The sequence below is a fragment of the Aethalodelphis obliquidens genome, unplaced genomic scaffold, assembly GCF_003676395.1.
Source record: "Aethalodelphis obliquidens isolate GAN/ISIS:26980383/991018 unplaced genomic scaffold, ASM367639v1 scaffold32, whole genome shotgun sequence".
NCBI lineage: Eukaryota > Metazoa > Chordata > Mammalia > Artiodactyla > Delphinidae > Aethalodelphis > Aethalodelphis obliquidens.
In genome coordinates this window covers 21,354,169-21,374,990 of record NW_020837976.1, presented here as the reverse complement: position 1 = coordinate 21,374,990, position 20,822 = coordinate 21,354,169, and positions in this window count along the sequence as shown.

The window sequence follows — 20,822 nt, the reverse complement described above, 5'->3', positions numbered from 1 at the left end:
ACAAAAGATTAGTGAAACCAAGATATTAGTTTATGAAAACAATAAAAAAAAAGATAAATCTTTAACCAGTTTCACCAAGAAAAAAGGAGAGGAGGGCCCAAATCAATAAAATGAGAGATGAAAAAGAAGTGACAACAGGAACCATAGAAATGAAAAGGACCATAAGATATTACTAGGAATCATTATAGGCCAATAAAATATAACAACCTAGAAGGAATGAATACTTTCTAGAAATGTAAAATCTCTTCAGACTGAACCAAGGAGGATTTAAAAATATGAGCAGACCAATTACCAATAATGAAATTGAACCAGTAATAAGTCAACTCCCCTCCCCCCAAAAGAAACCAAAAGCCCAGGAGCAGATGGCTTCACAGGTGAATTCTACCAAATATTTACAGAGGAGTTAACACGTATCCTTCTTACACTATTACAAAAAACAAAACAAAAAAATTGCAGAGGAAGGAATGCTTTTGAACTCATTCTACAAGGCCAGAGTTTCCCTGTTACCAAAACCAAACATCACACACAAAAATTTATAGGCAAGTATCCCTGATAAACATAGATGCGAAAATCCTCAACAAAATGTTAGCAAATGAACTTAACAATACTTTAAAAATAGCATGCATCATGATAAGTGGGATTTATCCCAGGGATGCAAGGATGTTTCATTAAGAATAGGTATACAGTAAGGGCCCTATATATGAATAAGTTCCATTCTGAGAGTACATTCATAAGTACAGTTTGTTTGTAAATCCAACAAAGTTAGCCTAGATACCTACCTAACGCGATTGGCTATATAGTACTGTACTGTAATAGTTTTATATTTTCACACAAATAAAACATAAAAAACAAACAAAAAATAAAGAAAACATTTTTAATCTTACAGTACAGTACCTTAAAAAGTACAGTAGTACAGTACAATAGCTGGCATACAGGAGCTGGCATTGGATCTACAGGCAAGAGAGTTACTAACTGGAGGAGGTAGAAGAGGTGGGAGATGGTAGAGCTGAAGGATCATCAGCAATAGGAGACAGAGGGCAAGCTGCAATTTCACTCACGCCTGATGTTGATGGAACTCACATTCACATCTTTGAAAGTTCACAACTTGAAGGTTCATATGTCGGGGACTTACTGTAATATGATCATCTCAAAAGAGACAAAAACAGCTTTTGACAAAAGTGAAAATTGTATTTTCTAATTTATTTAGAGCACATGATAGGATACTATTATAAATTTAAAAAATGATATATGATATAGATGAAATACACCAAAAAACCTCATTATCACACAGAGTAATTCATATTTCTATTGGATGAATGGAAAAAAGATAAATTTCTATTTGGCTCCCCCCCCCCCAAGTAAAAACCAAATCATCTTGCTTTGTAATACTTAGAATAATTTGTCTCCAGAAAATCCAAAATTTTTTCAGTTGTACTGAGCAGCCAGAACTGCCTCACCACACAAATAACTGATGCCCATAGAAGATAATGGTTCATCCTCCATAATTTCAGAATTATGGTGACAAATGTTCTTTCCTTCATTAAATTCTATCCAGGTTCCCTGAACCTTTCAAATACTTCTCAACTTTCTGACTTTGGTTTCTCTCTTTTCACTGTCCAGTTTTATCGAGAATCCTGCTACATTGGTTTAGCTTGAATTCCCCATTCTCCTACCTCATCACCCTTAATATATAATCAGGTTCTTCAACCTCCACTACCTCCAGGTGATGTCTGATCACACTGGTCTGCCTTCAGTAAGAATGCTTCTAGGTAGGTTTAGCCAGAATCCCCCCCCCCTTCTCTTGCTATTTACTCAGTTATTTTCCAGCCACAAATCCCCACCCTGCACATTGGCTATAAATTCCCAATTGTCCATGCTATATTTGAAATTGAGCCTGGTTCTGTACTGAAGTCCTTTCTCCCTTGTTACAACAATCTTTAATAAAATCTGTTTTTACCACTTTATTATCCAGCTCTGTTTTTTCTTTACCAACAACCAGACAGAAAGTAGAGTGTTCCTGACTCATAAAGTACTGGTATATATTATGCTCGAGCTTAGATACAGCTTCCTGAGTGGTTGCCCTAATCCCAGGTTGTTTCTTTTCCAATATATCCATCATTAATTTATTTACCTAACTAAGCTTTTTTAAGCATTATATTCCTTATGCTTCTCTTTGGCCTCCAAGGTCCAATGGTTACCCATTTGCTTTCACATCAAATCTATACTCATCTGTCTGATTTTAACACCCTATGCAATCTGATACTATGCTACATATCCCAATTTATCTCCAATGAATCCTGAATATTCACTCTAAATTCTAATGGGGTCACATGTCTCATGGCTTGATCATATAAATTGTTTCCTCTCACCACTGCACCACACACTTGAACTTTTTCAACCTAGTAGAGAATTTAGTGATTATCAGCTGTGACCATTTTACTCTGCAGATAAGAAAATCAGGTCCCAGAAAAATTGTAAAGACATCATTTTCTCATAAGGAATTGAAACACAGCCAGGTCAGAAAATTCAGTCTTCCAATCTCTTTTACATTGTGTGGGAAGCCGGCCTTCTCCTTTAGTGACATGAATTACACATGCTTTTCAGAGTCAGTGCCATTTTTCTTTTTTTCTTTTAATTTTTCATCTAGTTTTACTGAGATATAATTGATATACAGTACTGTGTAAGTTTAAGGTGTACAGCATAATTATTTGACATACATACATCATGAAATGATTATGACAAGTTTAGTAAATATCCTTCATCTCATATAGATACAAAATTAAGAAATAGAAAAAAACTTTCTTATAATGAGAACTCAGAATTTACTTACTTAACTTTCAAATACAACATACAGCAGTGTGAATTATATTTATCATGTTGTATGTTACATTCCTAGTATTTATTTATCTTATAACTGGAAGTTTGTACATTTTGATTGCCCTCATTTAATTTCCTCTCCTCCAATCCTCACTTCTGGTAAACACAAATCTAATCTCTTTTTCTATGAGTTTATTTGTTTGTTTTTGAGATATAATTGACCTATGATACTATGTTATTTCATGTTACACAAAATAGTGATTCAACATTTCCGTATATTTCAAAAGAATCACCATGATAAGTCTAGTTAAGATATGTCACCATACAAAGATATTACATTGTTATTGACAATATTATCCACACTGTATATTTCATACCCCCAACTCACTTATTTTGTGACTGGAAGTTTGTACCTCTTACTCTACCTCACCTCTTTGCTTCCAGCCTCCATCTCCTCCCTTCTGGCAACCACTTGTTTTTTCTCTGTATCTGTACCTCTGTTTCTGTTTAATTATGTTTATTCATTTGTTTTGTCTTTTAGATTCCACATATAAATAAAATCATACAGTATATGCCTTTCTCTGTCTGACTTATTTTACTTAACATAATACCCTCTAGGTCTATCCACGTTGTGGCAAATGGCAAGATTTCAATTATTTTTTATGGCTGAGTAATATTGTTTTATATCTATATATATCTCACATCTTCTTTACTCATTCATCTAACAATGGGTACTTAGGTTCCCTCCATATCTTGGTTATTGTAAATAGTGCTGTAATGAACATAGGCATGAATATATCTTTTCAAATTAGTGTCTTTGTTTTCTCTGAATAAATATCAAGAAGTGGAATTGCTGAGTCACATGATGGATCTATTTTTAATTTTTAAAGGAACCTCCAATAATGTTCTCTATAGTAGCTTCACCAGTTTACATGCCCACCAACAGGGCATGAGTATTCCTTTTTGTCCATATCTTTGCCAACATTTGTTGTTTATTGTATTTTTCATAATAGGGATTCTGAAAGTGTGAGGTGATATCTCGTTGTAGTTTTGACTTGCATTTTCCTGTTTATTCGTGTTGTTAAGCCACTTTTCATGTACCTGTTAGCCATTTGTAAGTCTTCTTTGGAAAAATGTCCTTTCAGATCTTCTGCCCAGTTTTTAATTTGTTTGTTGTTGTTGTTGCTGTTGAGTTGTATGAATTCTTTGTGTATTTTGGATTTAAACCATTATTTGATTTGTTGTTTGCAAATTTCTTCTTTCACTCATTGGGAGGCCTTTTTGTTTTGTTAATAGTTTCCTTCATTGTGCAAAAGCTTTTTAGTTTGATGTAGTCCCATTTGTTTGCTTTTGCTTTTTTTTCTCTTTCTCAAGAAGACATATCCACAAAAAAATATTGCTGAGATTGATGTCAAAGAGCACACTCCCTATGTTCCCTTCTATATGTTTTATTTAAGTATTTAATCTATGTTGATTTTATTTTTGTGCATGGTGTGAAAGAATAGTCCAGTTTGATTCTTCTACATGTAGCTGTCCAGTTTCCCCAAAATCATTTACTGAAGAGGCTATATTTCCCCCATTATATATTATTGCCTCCTTTGTCATAGATTAATTGCTCACACAAGTGTGGGTTCAATTCTGTGCTCTCTATTCTGTTCCATTGATCTATGTGTCTGTTTTTGTGACAGTACTATACTGTTTTGATTAATGTAGCTCTGTAATATGTTTTGAAATCAGGGAGCATAATACCTCCAACTTTGTTCTTCTTTCTCAAGTTTGCTTTGGCTATCTTTTGTTTTTCCATATGAATTCTTTGTTCTAGTTCTGTAAAAAATGCATTTGGTATATTTGATAGGGATTGCATTGAATCTGTTGATTGACTTAGGTAGTATGGTCATTTTATCAATATTAATTTTTCCAATCCATGAACATAGTATATCTTTCCATCTGTTTGTGCCATTTTCAGTTTCTTTCATCAGTGTCTAAGAGCTTTGCAAGTACAGGTTTTTCACCTCCTTAGTTAGACTTATTCCTAGGTATTTTATTCTTTTTGATGCAGTTGTAAACGGGATTGATTTCTTAATTTCTATTTCTTATAGTTTGTTTTTATGTACAGAAACACAACAGATTTCTGTATATTAATTTTTATTCTACAATTTTCCCAACTTCATTGATGAGTTCTAGTAGATTTTTAGTGGCATCTATAGGATGTTTTATGTATAGTATCATGTCATCTCCAAACAGTGACAGTTATACTTGTTCCATTCCAATTTACATTGCTTTTCTTTCTTTTTCTTGTTTAAATCCTGTAGTTAGGAGAGCCAATACTATGTTTACAAAAACTGGTGGGACAGTATCCTTGTGTTGCTCCTGAACTTACAGGAAATGTTTTCAGCTTTACAGCATTGAGTACAGTGATAGCTGTGGGCTTATCATATATGACACATTATGTTGAGGCATGTTCCCTCTATGTCAACCTTGTTAAAAGTTTTTAAACAACACAGTTAAGTTGCCTTCTTTCATGATGCATTCTTTTAGGTTGATAGGAAATTAGCTTCCAATATGAGTGACCTCCAGGATAAACAGGAAGCCAGCTGTGATAATATCTTTTAGTGGATTTCTATTTCCAGAGACTGTCATGAAACTTTAAGGCTTAGAGGGAGTACATGTTAAGCAGATGGGGAAAAAGGCAAACAGACTTCTCTGGGAAAGAAATTTGATGCATCCAAAGACAATAAGATTCAGCCTTCATTTCTTCTTGGAAAAAGACAAATAATTGAAGGTAGAGAACATTACATTGCTCTCTAATTGATTCAAATTTTAGTGATATATATGGCTACATAAAAGTTAAACTAGGGCTGGCCTTATATGTGCAGGAATGAGTAAATAACAATATAAAAGCTTTATCCATTTAGTATAGAGATTTGATCTCCTTTTCCTTTTGTTTCAATTCTCCAGCCTTCAAACTACACTCTCCATAAAGTGTATATCATCAAGGAAATGGTAACATTACTTTAAACATTTAGCTTAAACTCAGTAAGTAACCAAATAATATAATTATCTACTGGACTCTGATCGAGGCACCATCCCCAGTGCTTTGGAGTACAAGGCTGAACATTCTTTTTTATTTATTTTATTTACAGCTTTATTGGCATATAATTGCTTTACAATGGTGTGTTAGTTTCTGCTTTATAACAAAGTGAATCAGTTATACATACACGTATGTTCCCATGTCTCTTCCTGCTTGCACCTCCCTCCCTCCCACCCTCCCTATCCCACCCCTCCAGGCAGTCACAAAGCACTGAGCCGATCTCCCTGTGCTATGTGGCTGCTTCCCACAGGCTATCTACCTTATGTTTGGTACTGTATATATGTCCATGCCTCTCTTTTGCTTTGTCACAGCTTAACGTTCCCTCTCCCCATATCCTCAAGTCCATTCTCTAGTAGGACTGTGTCTTTATTCCTGTCTTACCCCTAGGTTCTTCATGACATTTGTTTTCCTTAAATTCTGTATATATGTGTTAGCATACGGTATTTGTCTTTCTCTTTCTGACTTACTTCACTCTGTATGACAGACTCTAGGTCCATCCACCTCATTACAAATAGCTCAATTTTGTTTCTTTTTATGGCTGAGTAATATTCCATTGTATACATGTGCCACATCTTCTTTATCCATTCATCTCATGATGGACACTTAGGTGGTTTCCATCTCCAGGATATTGTAAATAGAGCTGCAATGAACATTTTGGTACATGACTCTTTTTGAAATGTGGTTTTCTCAGGGTATATGCCTAGTAGAGGGATTGCTGGGTCATATGATAGTTCTATTTGTAGATTTTTAAGGAACCTCCATACTGTTCTCCATAGTGGCTGTACCAATTCACATTGCAACCAGCAGTGCAAGAGTATTCCCTTTTCTCCACACCGTCTCCAGCATTTATTGTTTCTAGATTTTTTGATGATGTCCATTCTGACTTGTGTGAGATGATATCTCATTGTAGTTTTGATTTGCATTTCTCTAATGATTAATGATGTTGAGCATTCTTTCATGTGTTTGTTGCCAGTCTGAATATCTTCTTTGGAGAAATGTCTATTTAGGTCTTCTGCCCTATTTGGATTGGGCTGTTTGTTTTTTTGTTATTGAGCTGCATGAGCTGCTTATAAATTTTGGAGATTAATCCTTTGTCGGTTGCTTCATTTGGAAATATTTTCTCATATTCGGAGGGATGTCTTTTGGTCTTGTATATGGTTTCCTTTGCTGCACAAAAGCTTTTAAGTTTCATTAGATCACATTTATTTTTGTTTTTATTTCCATTTCTCCAGGACGTGAGTCAAAATGTATCTTGCTGTAATTTATGTCATAGAATGTTCTGCCTATGTTTTCCTCTAAGAGTTTGATAGTTTCTGGCCTTATATTTAGGTCTTTAATCCATTTTGAGCTTATTTTTGTTTATGGTGTTAGGGAGTGTTCAAATCTCATACTTTTATATGTACCTGTCCAGTTTGCCCAGCACCACTTATTGAAGAGTCTGTCCTTTCTGCACTGTATATTATGTCTCCTTTATCAAAGATAAGGTGACCATATGTGCATGGGTTTATCTCTGGGCTTTCAATCCCATTCCATTGATCTACATTTCTGTTTTTGTGCAAGTACCATACTGTCTTTATTGCTGTACCTTTGTAGTATAGTCTGAAGTCAGGGAGCCTGATTTCTCCAGCTCCGTTTTTTGTTCTCAAGGTTGCTTTTGCTATTCGGGGTCTTTTGTGTTTCCATACAAATTGTGAAATTTTTTGTTCTAGTTCTGTGAAAAATGCCAGTGGTAGTTTGATAGGGCTTGCATTGAATCTGTAGATTGCTTTTGGTAGTAGAGCCATTTTCACAATGTTGATTCTTCCAATCCAAGAACATGGTATATCTCTCCATCTATTTGTATCATCTTTAATTTCTTTCATCAGTGTCTTATAATTTTCTGCATACAGGTCTTTTGTCTCCTTAGGTAGGTTTATTCCGAGGTATTTTATTCTTTTTGTTGCAGTAGTAAATGGGAGTGTTTTCTTGATTTCACTTTCAGATTTTTCATCATTAGTGTATAGGAATGCCAGAGATTTCTGTTCATTAATTTTGTATCCTGCTACTTTACCAAATTCATTGATTAGCTCTAGTAGTTTTCTGGTAGCATCTTTAGGATTCTCTATGTACAGTATCATGTCATCTGCAAACAGTGACAGCTTTACTTCTTTTCTAATTTGAACTCCTTTTATGTCCTTTTCTTCCCTGATTGCTGTGGCTAAAACTTCCAAAACTATGTTGAATAAAAGTGGTGAGAGAGGGCAACCTTGTCTTGTTCCTGATCTTAGTGGAAATGCTTTCAGTTTTTCACCATTGAGGACGATGTTGGCTGTGGGTTTGTCATATATCGCCTTTATTATGTTGAGGAAAGTTCCCTCTGTGCCTACTTTCTGCAGGGTTTTTATCATAAATGGGTGTTGAATTTTGTCGAAAGTTTTCTCTGCATCTATTTAGATGATCATATTGTTTTTCTCCTTCAATTTGTTAATATGGTTTATCACGTTAATTGATTTGCGAATATTGAAGCATCCTTGAATTCCTGGAATAAACCCAACTTGATCATGGTGTATGATCCGTTTAATGTGTTTTTGGATTCTGTTTGCTAGTATTTTGTTAAGGATTTTTGCATCTATGTTCATCAGTGATATTGGCCTGTAGTTTTCTTTCTTTGTGACATCCTTGTCTGATTTTGGTATCAGGGTGATGGTGGCCTTGTAGAATGAGTTTGGGAGTGTTCCTCCCTGTGTTATATTTTGGAAGTTTGATAAGGATAGGTGTTAGCTCTTCTGTAAATGTTTGATAGATTTCCCCTGTGAAGCCAACTGGTCCTGGGCTTTTGTTTGTTGGAAGATTTTTAATCACAGTGTCAATTTCAGTGCTTGTGATTTGTCTGTTCATATTTTCTATTTCTTCCTGATTCAGTCTTGGCAGGTAGTGCCTTTCTAAGAATTTGTTCATTTCTTCCAGGTTGTCCATTTTATTGGCATAGAGTTGCTTGTAGTAATCTCTCATGATATTTTGTATTTCTGAAGTGCCAGTTGTTACTTCTCCTTTTTCATTACTAATTCTATTGATTTGAGTCTTCTCCCTTTTTTTGTTGATGAGTCTGGCTAATGGTTTATCAATTTTGTTTATCTTCTCAAAGAATCATTTTTTAGTTTTATTGATATTTGCTGTCATTTCCTTCATTTCTTTTTCATTTATTTCTGATCTGATTTTTATGATTTCTTTCCTTCTGCTAACTTCGGGGTTTTTTTGTTCTTTTTCTCTTATTACTTTAGGTGCAAGGTTAAGTTGTTTATTCAAGATGTTTCCTGTTTCTTAAGGTAGGATTGTATTGCTATAAACTTCCCTCTTAGAACTGCTTTTGCTGCATCCCATAGGTTGTGGGTTGTTGTGTCTCCATTGTCATTTGTTTCTAGGTATTTTTTTATTTCCTCTTTGATTTCTTCAGTGATCATTTCATTATTAGGTAGTGTATTGTGTAGCCTCCATGTGTTTGTATTTTTTACAGATCTTTTCCTGTAATTGATATGTAGTCTCATAGCGTTGTGGTCGGAAAAGATACTTAATACAATTTCAAGTTTCTTAAATTTACCAAGGCTTGATTTGTGACCCAAGATATGATTTATCCTGGAGAATATTCCATGAGCACTAGAGAAAAATATATATTCTGCTGTTTTTGGATGGAATGTCCTATAAATATCTGTTAAGTCCATCTTGTATAATGTATCATTTAAAGCTTGTGTTCCTTATTTATTTCTATTTTGGTTTATCTGTCCATTGGTGAAAGTGGGTGTTGAAGTCCCCTACTATGAATATGTTACTGTCAATTTCCCCTTTTATGGCTCTTAGTATTTGCCTTATGTATTGAGGTGCTTCTACGTCGGGTGCACAAATATTTACAATTGTTATATCTTCTTGGATCAATCCCTTGATCATTATGTAGTATCCTTCTTTTTCTCTTCTAATAGTCTTTACTTTAAAGTCTATTTTGTCTGATATGAGAATTACCACTCCAGCTTTCTTTTGGTGTCCATTTGCATGAAATATGTTTTTCCATACCCTTACTTTCATTCTGTATGTGTCTCTAGGTCTGAAGTGGGTCTCTTCTAGACAACACATATGTGGGTCTTGTTTTTGTATCCGTTCAGCCAATTTGTGTCTTTTGGTGGGAGCATTTAGTCCATTTACATTTAAGGTAATTATTGATATGTATGTTCCTTTTCCCATTTTCTTAGTTGTTTTGGGTTCATTATTGTAGGTCTTTTCCTTCTCTGGTGTTTTTTGCCTATAGAAGCTCCTTTAACAGTTGTTGTAGAGCTGGTTTGGTGGTGCTGAAGTCTCTCAGCTTTTGCTTGTCTGTAAAGGTTTTAATTTCTCCATCAAATCTGAATGAGATCCTTGCTGGGTAGAGTAATCTTGGTTGCAGATTTTTCGCCTTCATCACTTTAAGTATGTCCTGCCAGTCCCTTCATGTTTGCAGAGTTTCTGCTGAAAGATCAGCTATTAACCTTATGGGGATTCCCTAGTGTGTTATTTGTTGTTTTTCCCTTGCTGCTTTTAATATGCTTTCTTTGTATTTAATTTTTGACAGTTTGATTAATATGTGTCTTGGTGTATTTCTCCTTGTATTTATCTTGTATGGGACTCTCTGTGCTTCCTGGACTTGATTAACTATTTCCTTTCCCATATTAGGGAAGTTTTCAACTATAATCTTTTCAAAGATTTTCTCAGTCCCTTTCTTTTTCTCTTCTTCTTCTGGAACCTCTATAATTCTAATTTTGGTGCATTTAATGTTGTCCCAGAGGTCTCTGAGACTGTCTTCAGTTCTTTGCATTCTTATTTCTTTATTCTGCTCTGCAGTAGTTATTTCTACTATTTTATCTTCCAGGTCACCTATCCGTTCTTCTGCCTCAGTTATTCTGCTATTGATCCTATCTAGAGTATTTTTAATTTCATTTATTGTGTTGTTCATCATTGCTTGTTTCATCTTTAGTTTTTCTAGGTCCTTGTTAAATGTTTCTTGCATTTTGTCTATTCTATTTCCAAGTTTTTGGATCATTTTTACTATCATTATTCTGAATTCTTTTTTCAGGTAGACTGAGTATTTCCTCTTCATATGTTAGATCTGGTGGGTTTTTATCTTGCTCCTTCATCTGCTGTGTGTTTTTCTGTTTTCTCATTTTTCTTACCTTACTGTGTTTGGGGTCTCCTGTTTGCAGGCTGCAGGTTCATAGATCCTGTTGTTTTTGGTGTCTGTCCCCAGTGGCTCAGGTTGCTTCAGTGGGTGGTGTAGGCTTCCTGGTGTAGGGGACTAGTGCCTGTGTTCTGGTCGATGAAGCTTGATCTTATCTTTCTGGTTTGCACGTCCACGTCTGGTGGTGTGTTTTGGGATATTTGTGGACTTATTATTATATTAAGCAGCCTCTCTGTTAATGGGTGGGGATGTGTTCCTGTCCTGCTAGTTGTTTGGCATAGGCTGTCCAGCACTGTAGCATGCTGGTCGTTGAGTGAAGCTAGGTGTTGGTGTTGAGATGGAGATCTCTGGGAGATTTTCACCATTTGGCAATATGTGGCGCTGGGAGGTCTCTTGTGGACCAGTGTCCTGAAGTTGTCTCTCCCACCTCAGAGGCACAGCACTGACTCCTGGCTGCAGCACCAAGAGCCTTTCATCTACCTGACTCAGAATAAAAGGGAAAAAATGTAGAAGGAAAGAATTAATAGAAGTATAAAGAAAGAAAGAAAGAAAGAAAGAAAGAAAGAAAGAAAGAAAGGAGGGAGGGAGCGAGGGAGGATGGAGGGAAGGAAGGAAAAAAAGCAAGCAAGAAAGAAGATAAAGTAAAATAAAATAAAGTAAGATAAAATATAATAAAGTTATTAAAATAAAGAATAATTATTAAGAAAATAATTCAAACAAATAATTCAAAACAAACAATCAAACATAAAAACTAAAAAACGGACGGATAGAACCCTAGGACAAATGGTCGAAGCAAAGCTATACAGACAAAATCTCACACAGAAGCATACACATGCACACTCACAAAAAGAGGAAAAGGCGAAAAAATCATAAATCTTGCTCTCAAAGTCCATCTCCTCAGTTTGGGATGTTTCGTTGTCTATTCAGGTATTCCACAGATGCAGGGTACATCAAGTTTATTGTTGAGCTTTAATCTCCTGCTTCTGAGGCTGCTAGGAGAGATTTCTCTTTCTCTTCTTTGTTCTCACAGCTCCCTTGGCTCAGCTTTGTGTTTGGTCCCACCTCTGCGTGTAGGTCTCCGGAGGGCGTCTGTTCTTTGCTCAGAGAGGATGGGGTTAAAGGAGCAGCTGCTTCGGGGACTCTGGCTCTCTCAGGCCTGAGGGAGGGAGGGGCACGGAGTGCAGGGCGAGTCTGCAGTTGCAGAGGCCAGTGAGACGTTGCACCAGCCTGAGGCTCGCTGTGCGTTCTCCCAGGGAAGTTGTCCCTGGATCCCGGGACCCTGGCAGTGGCAGGCTGCACAGACTCCCCAAAAGAGGTGTGTGGATAGTGACCTGTGCTCGCACACAGGCTTCTTGGTGGTGGCAGCAGCAGCCTTAGCATCTCATGCCCGTCTCTGGGGTCCGCGCTTTTAGTTGTAGCTTGCGTCCGTCTCTGGAGCTCCTTTAAGCAGCGCTCTTAATCCCCTCTCCTGCTAGTGTTGGAGGGTCTCCGGCACTGCGGGCGGTGGTTGTGGCTTGCCGTGGGGAAAAGGACACTGCCAGCAGAACTTCTGGGAAGTACTCCTTGCCATGTGTCCTCCCATCGTCTGCCCTGAACAGTCTTTATCTCAGGTAGTTCAGAGCCTACTGTTGGGAATGAGAGCAAAGCACAGGAATTACAATAGATAGAAAGAATTATCAGTGCCAAAATCTGGGAGCTGTTAAGTACTGAGCATGTTTGGCAAGAGGGAACACAACTAGAAGAGAGCTGTTAAAAAAACATTTTCATAAAATCTTTAAATAGATAAATATACTTGCAGTGATACAAAGCTCCACATCTCAAGAAAAAAAAAAAAGTGGCAAAACAATACTCTTTCCCAAAACTGATTCAGACTAGTCAACTTTACACCCTAATTCCTGTCCCTATTGGTCAGTCCAAACTACTTGCCCCACCTCTGATTGCGGCTTTCATATCTACCCCTTTTAGATTTTATTCTTTCACATATACCATATTTCCAGTTACCTATGGATAGCTCCTTCTAGTACAAACATATATGAGACAAAATGGCCCTTAAGTTACTTACTTTCTTAATTAACTTCTTTCTGTTATTACTTCTGTTGTTGTTTGCCAGGCTCCAGAGCTACAAAATCAGGAGATATATTTTGTTTAATTTTTCCTTTCTTGGCTAGGCAGTGTGGCATGGTGTGTATCTGATTTTCTAACTGCTGGATAAATGGAAAATTATTTACCAATTCCTGTACAGTAATGGTATGCACCTTGAAATGCACCTTGAAATAAGGCAATTCTAGGAATTTGGCCATACTATTTAGTATCTCTATATTTTGATTTTTTAAATATCCAACGTGGGAGTTCATAACGTAGACCACAGAAGTAGGGCATGTGCAAAAGCCCAACTTATTGCCTAGTATCATTGATTGAAACATCAATAGCATTTTCCCACTTCCTGTCTCTCTTACACCCAAACTAGTGAGCATCAAGTTTTTCTTCATATTTCTCTTCTCCCTAATTCTTTATATCGTGACCTTTCATTTAAGTATTTCACCTTCTATTTCTTCTCCTTTGGAAAAATCAGGGTTACTGTAAAAGGCTTCAAGAATTTCTCCCTGCCTTCAACTTCTCTTCTCTCCATTACTCCTACTATTGCCAGACCAATCCTGGCAATAAACTGGGCTGCATGTTGCTTTCCTCCTTTCTCTTGAGTTCTTGGTTTACTGTCACATCAATTCCAAAATCTTGTTGTCATGGGTCAATAACCTGACCTCACTCAACAACAGGAGCATGCCACCCCTTTACATGAGCTATACTCATGTCTCTTTCTGTAACATCATTTCCCATCTTAAGTATATATCCCTGTCCCACATCACATGTCCTGCACTTTCTCTCTAACCCTATACTTCACACCACCTTGCACATCCAACCACTGTCCAGTCTTGTGTCCCCCACAGGGCTCAGGAAACTTCAGTAATGACTTACTATTTGAACAGAAATGTCACTCTCCCTTCCCCTGGGAAACCTGCCCAGATACACTCTCTTTTGAGTTCCCCTAATATGTGCTCCTGGCTACTATCTTTTGTGTTGATTTACTTCTTTCATACTAAGGAGATAAATTTGGTGCAGAGATGTGGTTGTAGTGGGTATAGTAACCAGTATAGACAATGTTATGTGTGTTGTATCAGGAAGCAGTTGAAAGGCTGGTCTGACTATAGTGCTAGCCCATTCATACAATGTGATACCACTAGTTGAATGCAATGGAGAGCTGGTTCTGTCCCTAAGTTTACAAATACCTGCTCAAAATTCTTACTCTGATAATCAAGAGACTGGGATAGGAGATTAATCAAAACATTTCTTTATTTTCAGAATTAAGATAATTTTTACACTATTTCATTATAAGAAAGCATATCAAAGGGAAATGATCAAGCTGCAGCATTGTACTCAGAATAGCTTGGAAGATATTGGAAAGGTTTATGTTTACAGCATTTTACAGTGCGCCCATTTCATAGATATTTTGTTACTTACGGATAAGAAATAGAATCTCGTAATGTTCTTGAATAATTAACCAACAACTTTTATTTATAGCAGGATGCAAATATAGATGTTCATATTCAAGACACACAGAACACAAAGCACAGGGATCTTTAATTCATGGATGAATGAAGATGGAAGCAGCATGTTGAACATAACAATTTTCCTTGAAGAGTGATTTCCATATTTTATCTTATTAAGTTGATACATAGCTGCAGATCTTCTCAATTCTCTGGGCTCCACCAAGCTCCAGTGCATCTTTCAGTAAAACACACATATATATGCTATGAAAGAATTGGTATGGATAAGGTCATCTAAGAGGAAGTATCCTCTGCATTCATTGGGATAACTTAATTATACCTGTTTTATTGGTGGCAAGATTCTCCTATTTGGAGAAAAAAAGATTAATAATTTTCTGATTGAGCTTATTTAAGAAATGCTCTCACACATATTTACTGCAGCTCAAAGAGGATTTCATGCCTGTGCCCTCAGAGAAGTGTTGCAGTCTGCAGGATTTGTACCAGAGATAATAGGCTTAATTTGTATTTTAAAAATTTATCAAAACATTTTCACTTCTCTTTGCGCATTTGATCCTTTCTACAGCTTTGTAAGACAGGTTAAGTGTGTGTCCTAATTTCTCTTTGACAAGAGGAAATTGAGGTGCTGAGGGTTTAATTTGTTAGAAGATAAACTCTAAGTGAGTAACAGACCTAGAAGCTGTGTACTATGTCTTCCAGATTCTGTGCTTTCAGACTATATAGACGACTTTTGAACATAAATGCAAAGTTTTGTACCCTTACATACATGTGCAAAGCAAAATCAACCAAGGAGCTTGGTAAAACACTACAATGCTAGAACCTCATACCTGGAGACTACAATTCAGGTCAGATGTGAGGCCTACTGTATCTATTTTTTAAATGACATATATGTGACTTTGAGTTTGGTTAACTAGCATTATTGGATATTCACTCATCCATTCATTCAGTGTTATTCTTTGTGAATTTCTCCTTTATGTACTTTGCCTGTCTTCCTAACAGGTTGTTGGGCTCTTTAAAATTTTTAGTCTTATGTCTATGGTGTAGGTATTGTTGAAATAATCAAATTTACTGTTCTTTTCTTTTGTTTCACATATAAAGAAACTTCTCCAGTCCAAATTAAAAAAAAAATCCTAATTCAAAATCAAAAAATATTTTGTTTCTTACAACAAAATTGAATCCATATCTAGAAGAGAATTTGTAAATGGACAATAAACATAAAAAATGTTCAATATAGCTCATAAATAAATACAGATTAAAGAAACAAGATACTCTTTTTACCCTAAAATCTATAAAAGGTAGAAAACTTTGATGGTAAGTGGCATTGGTAAGAATGAGGGGAAATAGGCACTTTTGTATAATGCTGGTGTTATTGGTACAATGTCTTTAGTGGTGAAATTGGCAATATTTCTCAAAAGTAAAAATATATGTTCTCTTTGATCTAGCAGTACTACTTCCCAGGTATACATAAATTTGTGAAACGTGGATGTCTAAAAATATACATTGTTGCATTGTTTGTAATAGGAATAAAAGGAGGATATCTAGATGCCTGTTTATTGACAACTACTTAAATAAAATATAGTATATGCATAAAAGGAATTATGATGCAACCAGGGAAAATAATAAGCAACACTTGTGTATGCTTAAATGGGACAATTCCATGTTACATTAAATATATTGTATTCAAGATATATTAAGTTTCTTAAGGCTTAATTAAGATTTAAAGTAAATATTAGGTATATTATGTTCCTATTTTAGTATAAAGAGGTGTATAAAGGTGAAATGTATGTCTCTGGCTGTGTATACATAGACTGCTTCTGTAAGGATAAAGAAAATATTAACTCACGCATTTGGGAAAAAAACTAGGAGTTTGAGGTGGAAAGAAAACTAAATTAATTTTATATACTTGTACCATTTAAACATTTTGCAATGTGCATTTATTATTTTTCAATAAACACTAGATGATAAAAATAAGTTTAATGTTTAAAATAATAATTGACAATTAGACTGAACAGTAAATTGTAAAATATGTCTTTTCCAGTTTAGTTTGCACTTTTATTATGACTTAAACCATATACAACTGATACAACAAATCTATTTATATTTTCTGAAAGATTCCATATATTTCTATGATGATTCTATCATTTCTATATGAAAAAGTAATTAAAAGTTTGGGAAATATCAGTTAGCTATTTCAATCCATGCTTCTCTAGTCGATCCTTTTCAACTGTAGGATTCTGATTGAGGCATAGGGTTTTCAAAATCAAAGAATGTCAAAAGTATGAGGGACCTCAGACATTTTATAATCTAACCTTGTTTTTGACATGAAGAAACTGGGTCCAGTAGGATTTTTTTCTCCCATGTTAGTTTGTTTCACTCACATATTAAAATTTACGATTGAGTTAAAGTAAAATTTAGTATTTAATAAATTGAAATAGTGAGGGTCAGAGAATATGAATTATTCAAACCAGCTCTACATTAGCTGGCTATCTACCCTTGGATACGTTTTCTTTTCTCTCTTGGCTCATTCTTACAGCTTTGAAATGATTGGCTGAATTCAGTGATACTGTTTGCATTTGTTCCATACTGACTGAAAAAACTTTAAGAGATTCAACAACTAACTCAGGACCTTATTAACTTTATTACTTTCTCTGGACTTGTAAGCACCTCAGTTTTCCAGAATTTCTGGATCTATGTAAATGCTGCTATCCTTTAAAAGTCAAGCCATGTTAAATCAAATTGACATTTATTTTGACATTTACTCTGATCAGGTTTTGTTTTTTGTTTGTTTGTTTGTTTGTTTCACAATATGGTCTCATGTTGTTCTTTTATTATTTAGCATGGCTTGTTCCACAGCTAGAGTCCAAGTTTTATATTTCCCATTGCAAGTGCCTAATTTACCTTTGTGTTTTTAGCAAGAGGTTCAGAATAATAGTGAATGAAAACATATATTTCAGAGTAAAATAAGTGTTTCATATCACAAGTCAAGCCAAATATTGAATTTTCAGTTGCCAAGCAATATAGTTTAGGTGGGATGCAACATAAAAACTGATACAGCAATGTCCCCCAGGTTGGGATATTGGTACTTTGGGGAGAGAGTTCCTGTCCTCCTCTGCAAAGAGAGGATGGAAGAGTCAACAGAATGTAGAAATGGACCCGTGACTCAGCAATTAAGATCTCTCTGTTTATGCCTCTTAGGGAGACAGATCTAAGAATACCCAAATATATCTCTGGGTTAGGGAGTATTTATGTTAATAACTTCCTCCATTCACAAGGATAAAGTAAAGCTCTAGTTTGTTTTCTTTTTTTTTTTTTTTTTTCGGTACACGGGCCTCTTACTGTTGTGGCCTCTCCCGTTGCGGAGCACAGGCACAGGCTCCGGATGCGCAGGTTCAGCGGCCATGGCTCACGGGCCCAGCCGCTCCGCGGCATGTGGGATCTTCTCGGACCAGGGCACGAACCCGTGTCCCCTGCATCGGCAGGCGGACTCTCAACCACTGCGCCACCAGGGAAGCCCTGTTTTCATATTTTTGAGGAGAAATTTAGTTAGTTCTTCTAGGTTTTAATGTTTGGAGTGTACAAATTTAGATTTCTTTTCCTAAAATTAGGTCATTAGAAGTATATAGTCTATACATAATCACCAAGAGTTCATGAGTAAATTTGCTTTTTAACATATCTCCCCTAATATCTCTTAAATCAAATCTTCTGTGATTAAAGATCAACACTTCGAGCAGTTTAAAACATTCGGATTTCATAATGGTTTGTTTAGACCTCACATGGCTCTTCTATATGCAAAGCCTATAAATAGACTTTTAGAAAATTTCTATGCAAACTACTTAGTCTCCTAATTTGTCTACTTTTAACCTTTTGTGTTGCTAATATTATGTGTTCATGTCATTGTCTTAAATTACATAATAATTTTATGTAATTATAAAATTACAGGCAGAATTCACAACCATGTGGGAGAAATACCTGTGAGGTGGTGAGGGATTCACCATCTTGTACTCTGTCACTGACCATCAGTCATTCCAGGAGGCTACCAAGTTTAAAGAGCTCATTTTTCAGGTCAGCCACACCTATGATATCCCCCTGGTCCTGGTGGATAACAAAATTGATCTGACAGACTTTCATCAGGTGAGTGTCAATTTTACCTGTTAGTGTCTGTCTTTTCCTCTGAGAATACATAGGATCAAGTTGGTTGCTTTTTGAGGTTTATATTGAGAATTATAAGAAATAAATATTACACACAAGTTTTCTAAGAAGTCTTTGAAGAACTATGATAAATTTTGTTAGTCACCACAATATACCTTATTCCACATACTACTTTTCAGTGTCCTTATCACTCCCCCATCAAGAGGCACAGTCTGTTTCTCCCATCCTCTTGGATGTGAGCTGGCCCTATGATTTGTTTTGAGAGGCAGAGTGTAGTAGAACTTATGCTCTATAACTTTTGAGGCTGAGCCTTAAGAGTTAAGTGAGAACAGTTTACGAGATCTCTGGGACAATATCAAGTGCACTAATATATTCACATTATTGGGGTCCCAGATGGAGAAGAGAGAGAGAAAAGGCCTGAGAAAATCTTTGAAGACTTAGAAGCTGAGAACTTCCTTAACCTGGGAAAGGAAACAGTCACCCAAGTCTAGGAAATACAGAGTCCCATACAGTATTAACCCAAAGAGGAACACATCAAGACACATTATAATCAAAATGACAAAAATTAAAGATAAAGAGAGAATATCAAAAGCAGCACAGGAAAAGCAACAAATAGCATTCAAGGGAGTTCCCATAAGACTATTGGCTGTTTTCTCAACAGAAACTCTGCAGGCCAGAAGAGCATGTCATGACATATTTAAAGTAATGAAAGGGAAAAACCTACAACCAAGAATACCTTACCCAGCAAGGATTCCATTCAGATTTGATGAGTAATCAAAAGCTTTACAAACAAGCAAAAGCTAAAATTGTTCAGAACCACCAAGACAGCTTTACAAATGTTAAAGAGATTTCTTTAGGTGAAAAAGAAAAGGCCGCAGTGAAAAACAAGAATGTTATGAAATGAAAAATCTCATCAGTAAAGGCAAACAAGCAATAAAGGTAGGAACTTATCCACACACAAAGCTCGTAGGGAGGTTTAAAGACAAAAGTATTAAAATCATCTATTTCCATGGTTAAGGGATAAACAAAGCAATTAGATATTAAAATATAATATAAAGAACAGTAATCATAGGGGAGGAGAGTACAAATAGAGGGCTTTTAAAATGCATTTAAAAGTAAGACATCAGCAACTTAATTATGTATATATATATATATATATATATATATATATATAGACTGCTATACAAAAATCTCATAGTAACTACAAACCAAAAATCTATAATAGATATACACACAAAAAATAAAAATTCTAACACAACTCTAAAAATAGTCATCAAATCACAAGAGAAGGGGACAAACGAAGAAAGGGGAAAAAAGGCCTACAAAAACAAATCCAAAACAATTAACAAAATGGCAGTAAGACCATACATATTGGTAATTACCTTAAATGTAAATGGATTAGATGCCCCATCCAAAAGGCACAGATTGGATGAATGGTTGTAAAAACAAGAACCGTATATATGCTGTCTAAAAGACACTGACTTCAAATCTAGAGACACATACAAATTGAAAATGAGGGGATGGAAAAAGATATTCCATGCAAATAGAAATTTTAAAAATCCAGAGTAGCAGTACTTATATCAGAAAAAAACAAAAAAAAGATCTTAAAATGAAGACTGTTACAAGACAAAGAGAAATACTACATAGTGATCAAGGGATCAATCCAAGAAGAAGACATAACAATTGTAAATATATATGCACCCAACATAGGGGCACCTCAGTATACAAGGCAAATGTTAAGAGACATAAAAGGAGAAATTCACAGTAACACAGTAATAGTGGGAGACTTTAACACTCCACTTTTATCAATGGACAGATCATCCATACAGAAAATCAATAATGAAACACAGGCTTTAAATGACATATTAGAACAAATAGACTTAATTGATATTTATAGAGCATTCCACCCGAAAGCAGCAGAATACACATTCTTCTCACATACACGTGGAACATTCTCCCTGATAGACCACATGCTGGGCCACAAAAAAAGCCTTGATAGTTTAAGAAAACTGAAGTCATATCAAGA